Source organism: Oncorhynchus gorbuscha, linkage group LG19 (assembly GCF_021184085.1).
Source record: "Oncorhynchus gorbuscha isolate QuinsamMale2020 ecotype Even-year linkage group LG19, OgorEven_v1.0, whole genome shotgun sequence".
Lineage (NCBI taxonomy): Eukaryota > Metazoa > Chordata > Actinopteri > Salmoniformes > Salmonidae > Oncorhynchus > Oncorhynchus gorbuscha.
The window spans coordinates 9,104,447-9,115,702 of record NC_060191.1 but is presented as its reverse complement, the minus strand read 5'-3'; positions in this window follow the sequence as shown (position 1 = coordinate 9,115,702).

Below are 11,256 nucleotides of genomic sequence, written 5' to 3'. Positions count from 1 at the left end.
TCCTCTGCCACAGATCTGTATGGCACATGTCCCCGTCATCTTGTATGATGTCAATCTCTACCATGTTTGATCATTCTGTGTCCCTTAGGTCTGCCCAGGGGGCCTGGCGTTGTGGTTGGAAGTAGGGACATTTGTGTGGTGAAACTTGGGGGGGAAACGTTACGGGTTTGTGCGGTGAGGGGAAGGTCGGCAGTCAGTTTGACTCGAAAACAAAATTCCTGACCTCTCCACACTCGTGACACGACAGCCTGATTTTCAGTCAGCACCGCAACTAGATCAACAAACTTTCGAGGTTATAGGACCAGAAGAATCCCACTGTGTATTGGCTGTCTGTCTTCAAGACAAGACAACTGGAACGTTATGGGAGCTCTGGCAGCTCTCTGCAACACCATAAGGCTTTCACTCCCAAAAACAAACAGATTTGGGAGATGTAGAAAAGCAATGAGCCCACATTTTCCCCCCTCGACAGCTACGAACACACAGGGTGGATCACAACATGGCTGTGAGCTATATGTCATTAGTATTTCACTACCCTTGGGCTAGGCAATAACACAGTGAATTTAGCCTGGCTCTCTCTTGTTGATGCCACACCCTCTCAATACAGCTGTTGTGAAGAATAAACCCCTCAACACCAGTCCAAACCTCCCTCCCCCACATTTCACCACACTCCCCCAACCTCTCCCCCAAAAATCTGAATTCCCCTCAAACTCCCACTGGTTGTTTTACACACCCAAGTTGGAATTTGTGCAGCCCGGCCTAATTACAGGTTTGGTTGGTGAATCAAGAAGTATGGCAAAACATGGTCTGCGAAAGCTTCCCTCAAACTATAGCTTAGGGATAGTTATTAATATCCCCTCCAGACACTGTTGTTTTGAACCGCTTGCTACAGAGATGCACAGAATGACTGGAGAACAATCCATTAGAATAACACTTTCAACAATAATAACCAGAGAGATAAGATGTTCATTTAAAGGCAAAATATATAACTTAAATACAGTATTTCATCTGGTCCAGACATCAGTACAAAGAAATCTACCAGAAGTGTAACATATGGACCACCTCAAGATTAGATAGGCACAGATGTAACAGTGCATTCCTTGAGGATAAATCAACAGAGAATCATTTCCCTTTTATTTCTTTGAACTGTCCCCAGCAGGGCGGAAAGAATTGCTTATGTCCCAGTGTCAGATATCTCTCCTGTGGCAAAATGTGCAGACGCTGAATATTTATGCATGAGTGAAAAAAGCCAATGATACAAGAGACATGAGTTCTCCCACACACACACATGGGGGTGTTGCTCTGACTCGAGGCAGAGGTTGAGACACACGCATGCTCGCACGCACACACAACCACACACAGCCACACACACACACAGACACACACACACACACGCACACACAACCACACGGAAGCACGCACACATACACAGCCACACCAGCACATGCACACACACACACGCACGCACGCACACACACACACACACACACACACACACACACACACACACACACACACACACACACACACACACACACACACACACACACACACACACACACACACACACACACACACACACACACACACACACACACACACACACACACACACACACACACGAGGGGCCTTCATTCTCTTCCCCCTCACATCTGCTCTTTGGTAGTGTGCAGAGTTCCTGCGTGGTATGTTCACTGGCTGTGGATCCAGTTTTGGGTTGGGTAAACGCTAGCCGCTCACCCTGGGAAAAAAGTTTGATTGTTCCAAGCTTTTGGGTTTGATTGCGTTCAAGCAATGTGCAGTCAAGTTTCTGGGGTGCAAATGCTTTGGATAATTAATGACAACAAGCACCCAGCAGTGTTGTGCCAAGTCAGAGTGTGTATGTGTGCTATGGAAAAATGTCCAAGAACCAGGTTAGACTGTACCTGTGTACTGTTTTGGCAGAATGAAAATCCAAACTCTTCCCACATTCAAACACACACAAGAGATACCCACATCAAAGAACACCTCCAAGACCCAAGTCTCATTCTCAGTTGCATTTCCTAATGAGGAGAATTTAAATGTAAATCATGTTCAGCACCCTTAAAGGATCAATATAAACTAATTCTGGTTCACAAACTCTAGGCCATGATCTATGTCCAACATCATAATGTCTGCCAGCACTTGTTTAAACACTTTGGACAACTTTCAGTGGAGATGGAGAAAGGTCCACAAAGCATCGGCCAAAATTCACAACCGCCCTCCCCCACAGATGTATGCTTGTCTGTGTGGTGTGGGTGTATAATGAACGGTGAGGGGGAACAAGTGGGAGGAAACGAGCCGAATTTGATGTTGATCCAAAGTTCTGTACTTCCTCCCGTTTGGACTGTGTGTGTTTGTGGCAGGGCTCGGCTCACAGTTCCTTGGGAAGAAGAGACGGAGGCGGAATCTGTAATCTCAGCAGTCAGCACTCACCCTCCTCCCCGTCTACAGCTTGGACTGATTATGATATTCCCATGTTCCTCTCCCCTACGGTTTAGTTCAGGTGGTTTGTTGAGCGGAGGAGGACACATGTAAGCTACACACAGTACCTCAGGGCTGATCTCTCCTCCCTGGCCTGGTCTGGGTTATGTGTGGGTGGGTCTATGGATGTGTGCACTGATAAATATTAAGTGTGATTCACCCCATTTCTGATGTTTTAAGACACAAAACGTTTGGTTTCTTTCTCATCATTCTAAGCGGTTGTGAAAGCGAGAGCTCATAATATTTAGAGTATGACCAGCTGAATTTAACCCTCTTGACCAGCACAAATAGATCTATTTACACAAGATATCCATACAGATTGGATGAACACAGTGGACATGTCTCAGTTTTCCCTCTGGGATTAATAAAGTATTTCTTATTTTAACTCATCTTATCTACAGTATGTCAGCATACTTTAGGTCAAAGAATTGTGATTTCCTCAGAAATAATGCACATGCAAATAGTTAGGGTTCATGTCCAGGTTAGCCTTAATTCTCAATGAGGAAGTGACCTTTGATTTACCGATAAATTCACTATAATTGAGAATTTCAATAAGCATTTTTCTACGGCCGGACATGCTTTCCACCTGGCTACCCCTACCCCAGGCAACAGCCCTGCACTCCCCACAGCAACTCTCCCAAACCTCCTCCACTTCTCCTTCACCCACATCCAGATAGCTGATGTTCTGAAAGAGCTGCAAAATCTGGACCCCTAAAAATCAACCGGGCTAGACAATCTGGACCCTCTCTTTCTAAAATGATCTGCCGAAATTGTTGCAACCCCTATTACTAGCCTGTTCAACCTCCCTCTCGTATCGTCTGAGATTCCCATAGATTGGAAAGCTGCCGTGGTCATCCCCCTCCTCAAAGGGGAAGACACTCTAGACCCAAACTGCTATTCTACCCTGCCTTTCTAAGGTCTTTGAAAGGCAAGTTAACAAACAGATTACCGACCATTTCGAATCCCACCGTACTTTCTCCACTATGCAATCTGGTTTCAGAGCTGGTCATGGGTGCACCTCAGACACGTTCAAGGTCCTAAACGATATCATAACAGACATTACTGTGCAGCCGTATTCATCGACCTGGCTAAGGCTTTCGACTCTGTCAATCACAACATTCTTATTTGCAGACTCAACAGCCTTGGTTTCTCAAATGATTGCCTCGCCTGGTTCACCAACTACTTCTCTGATAGAGTTCAGTGTGTCAAATCGGAGGGCCTGTTGTTGGGACCTCTGGCAGTCTCTATGGGGGTGCCACAGGGTTCAATTCTCGGGCCGACTCTCTTCTCTGTATACATCAATGATGCGGCTCTTGCTGCTGGTGATTCTTTGATCCACCTCTACGCAGATGATACCCTGTATACCTCTGGCCCTTTGTTGGACACTGTGGTAACAAACCTCCAGATGAGCTTCAATGCCATACAACTCTCCTTCCGTGGCCTCCAACTGCTCTTAAATGCAAGTAAAACTAAATGCATGCTCTTCAGCCGATAGCTGCCCGCACCTGCCCGCCCGTCCAGCATCACTATTCTGGATGGCTCTGACTTAGAATATGTGGACAACTACAAATATCTAGATGTCTGGTTAGACTGTAACCTCTCCTTCCCGACTCACATTAAACATCTCCAATCCAAAACTAATTTCGCAACAAAGCATCCTTCACTCATGCTGCCAAACATACCCTCGTAAAACTGACCATCCTACTGATCCTCGACTTCGGCAATGTCATTTACAAAATAGCCTCCAACACTCTACTCAACAAATTGGATGCAGTCTATCTCAGTACCATCCGTTTTATATACACTGCGACCTGTATTTCTATATTTTTTATTTTACCTTCATTTAACTAGGCAAGTCAGTTAAAAACAAAATCTTATTTTCCATGACGGCCTAGGAACAGTGGGTTAATTGCCTGTTCAGAAAGAACGACAGATTTGTACCTTGTCAGCTCAGGGATTTGAACTTGCAATCTTCTGGTTTCTAGTACAACGCTCTAACCACTAGGCTACCCTGTCGCCTCGTTGGCTGGCCCTCGCTTCATACTCGTCACCAAACCCACTGGCTACAGGTCTTTTACAAGTCTCTGCTAGGTAAAGCCCCGCCTTATCTCAGCTCACTGGTCACTATAGCAGCACCCACCCGTAGCACGCAGGTATATCTCACTGGTCACCCCCAAAGCCAAATCTTCCTTTGGCCACCTCTCCTTCCAGTTCTCTGCTGCCAATGACTGGAACGAACTGCAAAAATCACTAAAGTTTGAGACTCTTACCTCCCTCACTAGCTTTAAGCACCAGCTGTCAGAGCAGCTCATAGATCACTGCACCTGTACATAGCTCATCTGTAAATAGCCCATCCAATCTACCTCATCCCGATACTGTATTTATTTATTTATCTTGCTCCTTTAAACCCCAGTATCTCTACTTGCACATTCATCTTCTGCACATTCTATCATTCCAATTGCTATATTGTAATTACTTCGCCACCATGGCCTATTTATTGCCTTTACCTCTCTTATCCTACCTCATTTGCACATGCTGTTTTTGATTCTTTCTACTGTATTATTGATTGTATGTTTGTTTATTCCATGTGTAACTCTGTGTTGTTGTATGTGTCGAACTGCTTTGCTTTATCTTGGCCAGGTCACAGTTGTAAATTAGAACTTGTTCTCAACTAGCCTACCTGGTTAAATAAAGGTGTTCTCAACTAGCCTACCTGGTTAAATAAAGGTGTTCTCAACTAGCCTACCTGGTTAAATAAAGGTGAAATATAAATAAAATAAAAATGGTGCTGTTCTGCAGTGTAATGTTCAAACCTATAAATGGCTAGTCAGGTGTAAAGGCTTAAATATTAACATTAATCAAGTTTCACATTTTTTTTTTTACAGTGAAATGCCTTTCTTGCAAACTCAAAACCCAACAATGCAATAATCAATAACAATTTAATACTAGAAAGAACACAAGAAATAAGAAGAAATATGAAGAACACAATAAGTAAGAAAATAAGCATACTATATACAGGGTCAGTTCCAATACCATGCTGTTGTGCAGGGACACTGGAATGATGGAGGTATGTATATGAGTAAGGTGACTAGGCAACAGGATATAAGATAAACAGAGTAGCAGCAGCTTGTATGTGAGTGGCTGTGCGTGTGTGTAGAGTCAGTATAAATGTACAGCGCATTCAGAAAGTATTCAGATCCCTTGACTTTTTCCACACTTGTTATGTTACAGCCTTATTTTAAAATTGATGAAATTATTTTTTTGCCCTCATCAATCCACATCACAATACCCCATAATGACAAAGCAAAAACAGGTTTTCAGAAATGTTTGAAAATGTATTTAAAACAAAATTTTAAAAACTGAAATGTCACATTTACATAAGTATTCAGACTCTTTACTCAGTACTTTGTTGAAGCACCTTTGGCTGTGATCACAGCCTCGAGTCTTCCTGGGTATGACGCTACAAATCAAATCAAATGTATTTATATAGCCCTTTGTACATCAGCTGATATCTCAAAGTGCTGTACAGAAACAAGCTTGGTACACCTGTATTTGGGGAGTTTCTCCCATTCTTCACTGCAGATCCTCTCAAACTCTGTCAGGTCGGATGAGTAGATTCGCTGCACAGCTATTTTCCGGTCTCTCCAGAGATGTTTGATCAGGTTCAAGTCCGGGCTCTGGTTGGGTCACTCAAAGAGATTCAGAGATTTCATTCACTCCTGTATTGTCTTGGGTGTATTCTTAGGGATGTTGTCCTCTTGAAAGGTGAACCTTCGTCCCAGTCTGAGGTCCTGAGCGCTCCGGTGCAGGTTTTCATCAAAGATCTCTCTATAGGAGCCTCCAGGGTGTCGCAGTGCCACCGTAGTGCCATCTGTGCCACCAGAGACTCTGGGTTCGAGCCCAGGCTCTGTCGCAGCCGGCTGCGCCCGGAGGTCCATGGGGCGATGCACAATTGGCCTAGCGTCGGCCGAGTTACGGAGGGTTTGGCCGGTAGGGATATCCTTGTCTCATCGCGCACTAGCGACTCCTGTGGCGGGCCGGGCACAGTGCACGCTAACCAGGTTGCCAGGTGCACGATGTTTCCTCCGACACATTGGTGTGGCTGGCTTCCGGGTTGGATGCGCGCTGTGTTAAGAAGCAGTGTGGCTTGGTCGGGTTGTATTTCAGAGGACAAATGGCTTTCGACCTTCGTCTCTCCCGAGCCCGTATGGGAGTTGTAGCGATGAGACAAGATAGTAACTACTAACAATTGGATACCACGAAATTGGGGGGAAAAGTGGGTCAAATTTTAAAAAGTTAACATTTCACTTGATCCTGACTAGTCTCTCAGTCCCTGCCACTGAAGAACATCCCCACAGCATGATGCTGCCACCACCATGCTTCACCGTAGGGATGCTGCCAGGTTTCCTCCAGACGTGACGCTTGGCATTTAAGCCAAAGAGTTCAATCTTGGTTTCATCAGACCAGAGAATCTTATGGTCTAAGAGTCCTTTAGGTACCCTTTGGCAAACTCCAACTAGGCTGTCAAGTGCCTTTTACTGAGAAGTGGCTTCCGTCTGGCCACTCTACCATAACGGCCTGATTGGTTTAATGGTGCTGTCAAGAGAATTTCAATCTCAATGGTTGAATTCAACTGCTTTAAATACCTCTGTCTGTATCCTGAAGGTTGTAAGTCTGCAGTTCCAAGAAACAGACAGTCTCAGCTTACAATTGGTCAGTTCTTTATTCAGAGAGCTCTGCCATCTCAAGTTCAGAGCCCATCTTTTATACTTCCCTGACCAAGGCCCTTCTACCCTGATTGTTCAGTTTGGCCGGGAGGACAGCTCTGGGAAGATTATTGGTGGTTCAATCAATTTTAGAATAAGGCTGTAACGTAACAAAATGTGCATGCTCAGAGTCCTTGGTGACAAGCTTGGAGGGGACAATGGTGTTGAACCCTGTACTGTAGTCAGTGAACAGCATTCTCACATTGGTATTCCTCTTATCTAGATGGGTGATGGCAGTGTGGAGAGCAATTGAGATTGCATCATCTATGGATCTGTTGTGACGGTATGCAAATTGGAGTGGGTCTAGAGTGTCTGGGATGGTGGAGTTAATGTGTGCCAGCCTCTCAAAGCACTTCATGACTACAGAAGTGAGTGCTACAGGGCGGTAGTCATTGTGACATGAAGCCTTAGAGTTCTTGGAGACAGGAATGATGGTGGTCATCTTAAAACATGTGGGGATTACAGACTGAGACAAGGAGAGGATGAAAATGACCGTGAATATGCCTGCCAGCTGTTATGCGCATGCTCTGAGAATGCGCCCTGGAATACCATTGGGCCTCGGGGCCTTGTGGGTGTTGACCTGATTAAAGACGTTTCTTGCGTCGGCCTCCCAGAGCGAGATCACCCAATCCTCTGGGTCGGTGACGGCCCTCACACCCTGCACGATGTTGTTGTTGTCCAATGCATTGAGTTTGTCTGGTAGAGAGGAATCGTTGGGCAGGTCACGGTTGGGTCTTCCTTTGTAATCCATAATGGCCTGTAGCCCCTGCCACATGTGGGCGTCGGAGACTGTGCAATATGATTCCACCTTATTCCTTTGTTGTCATTTTACAAGTTTTATGACTCTGCGCAGGTCATCGCCGGAATTCTTGTACTTATTCCTGTCCTCGGCCGTAGACTCAGGGTTGTCTACGATAGCGCTGTGTTTAGTTTATTGGCAACCTTGTGTTAATCCAGTGCTTTTGAGGTGGTTAGCTCATCAATATTACTGTCGGAGTCTCCAAACATATTACAACCATTGATAACAAAGCAGTCCTGTAGCATAATCTTTGATTCTGGTGCCTATTTCTCAACGGAGAAAGTCGCGGGTACTTCCTGTTTGAGTTTCTGCTTGTAAATAGAAAGCAGTTGTACAGACTCATGGTCTGGTTTGGCTTATGGCGGAAAAGGGAGGGCTTTGTATGCTTGCTTGTGAGTAGAATAGCAGTGGTCATTATCGACCCAACTCCAGCCATTTTAATAATGGGAATTGATGGGAAATGATGTAAATATATCACTAGCCACTTTAAACAATGCTACCTTATATAATGTTACTTACCCTACATTATTCATCTCATATACATATGTATATACTGTACTCTACAACATCGACTGCATCCTTATGTAACACATGTATCACTAGCCACTTTAACTATGCCACTTTGTTTACTTTGTCTACATACTCATCTCATATGTATATACTGTACTCGATACCATCTACTGTATGCTGCTCTGTACCATCACTCATTCATATATCCTTATGTACATGTTCCTTATCCCCTTACACTGTGTATAAGACAGTAGTTTTGGAATTGTTAGTTAGATTACTTGTTGGTTATCACTGCATTGTCGGAACTAGAAGCACAAGCATTTCGCTACACTCGCATTAACATCTGCTAACCATGTGTATGTGACAAATAAAATTTGATTTGATTTGATTTGATTTAGTGGCGTTGGAGACGTGTTGACAGGTGTTGGGCATCACGTGTTTTAGTGATGTGGAATTAAAATCGCCGGTAACCAGAAAAGCAGCCTCTGGTTGTAGGTTTTCTTGCTTGTTTATAGCTGTAACTGCGTTCTTCGTTTGTAGAAAGAGAGTCGGACCGAAATGCAGCGTGGTGGTTACTCATGTCTTTAATGAATGAAGAGCGATACATGAAATAACTTAATACAAAAGCAAAACAACAAACGAAACGTGAAAACCTAATTACAGCCTATCTGGTGAAACTACACAGAGACAGGAACATCACCCACGAAAAACAAAGTGAAACCCAGGCTACCTAAATATGGTTCCCCATCAGAGACAACAAGAATCACCTGACTCTGATTGAGAACCGCCTCAGGCAGCCAAGCCTATACTAGACACACCCCTAATCAACCACAATCCCAATGCCTACAAAAACCCCAATACGACAATACAATAACCCCATGTCACACCCTGGCCTGAACAAATAATTAAAGAAAACACAAAATACTAAGACCAAGGCGTGACAATAGCCTTGTACGGTTTGTTAAGGGCCAGTTTGCTGTTTTTCTTGTCCTGAGGTGGAATGTACACAACAGTCACGATAACAGCTGAAAACTCCCTCGGGAGGTAGAAGGTATTCCAAGACTATCAGGTATTCCAAGACGGGTGAACAGTGGGTCGACACTTCCACCGCGCTGGATTTAGCACACCAGTTGGTGTTGATGTAGAGGCAAACCCCTCCCCCCCATCGATTTCCCAGACTCCACTATCCTGTCCGCCCGGTGAATGGAGAATCCATGGAGTTGGATAGCCATGGAGGGTATCTTGTCCGAGAGCCATGTTTGGGAAAAGCAAAGAATGATGCAGTTTCGAGGGTCCCGTTGGTAGCATATACCCCCCCCCCTGCCCCCCCTTCCCTCTGCAATGCCGACGTTTCCTCTTGGGTAGCTCAAAAATTGGATTGGAATTACAGAGAGAGCCCAGGGCAGGTGAGTCGAAGTTGAAGCCGGAATTGGGGTAAGTGTCATGTTCGTTTTTAGGATCGGACCAAGGCGCAGCATGGTATGCGTACATTTTTATTTATTTAAAGAATGAAACACTGAACGAAAAAAACAAAATAACAAAACAAACCGTGAAGCTATACAAACGAGTGCTGACAGGCAACTACACATAGACAAGATCCCACAAAACACAAAAGGGAAATGGCTACCTAAATATGATCCCCAATCAGAGACAACAATAAACAGCTGTCTCTGATTGAGAACCATATCAGGCCAACATAGAAATACAAAAACCCCTAGACCTACAACAACCCCAGACATACAAAAATCCTAGACAATAAAAAATTAGAGTACCCACCCTAGTCACACCCTGACCTAACCAAAATATAAAGAAAGATATCTAAGGTCAGGGCGTGACAGTAAGTAACTGTCGATCTGATGTTCAAAGGTTATTGACGGTTGTAAGAAGTAATAGAGGATACATTTATTGAAAATAAGGTAAAAATAAACAACAAAATAATCACAAAAAGCTAAGTTGGGTCGGAGGTTGCAAAACAGCTGCCATCCAATACGGCACCATCTTTCTTCAGGATGTAAGTGAGTGTGATATGCTGTGATGGTCAATGAAAACATCAAATTTGACCATAGAAGTAGTAGTTCATGAAGGTTCCTGTCAATGAATGGCTGCTGGTAGGTCACTTTTGTACATTTAAGAGCAGACATCCTTTATGCAAAACTGCTAAAGAAAGTGTCAAAAGTTCAGCGGAAGCAATATTCTGCAAACGTTATAAAACACCACAAAGTCCACACTAATCAGGAAAAGGTGAATGACAAAATGGCGCATTCGCAGCTGGCCTAAATATTAGGATTTTATCACACAGGGCAGACAAGGTCATAAAATATACATTTTTTTTCTTGTAACTTGATATTCAAATGTAGCTTTTAGTGCACTTGTGTAATTCACTCATCTCACCAAGCAACGGAGATAAAATAAGCTGTGTATGACGTACGTAAGTCTGGATGTTCAAAAACCAAGTAACGATAAGAGGTGTTGTTTACATAAACTCTTAGTCCCATTATATTTTATATCACACATCCGTATTATTGTATGTGGCACAATAGATTCTATGTGTATGTAAAACAGTAAAACAGGCCCTTGACAGTTAAACAGGCCCTTGACAGTTACTGAGTAAATGCTGAGACTGGGGTCAACTTGATACTAGAGTTTCTTGGTACCGGTAATTGTGCCTGAATGTAGCACTAT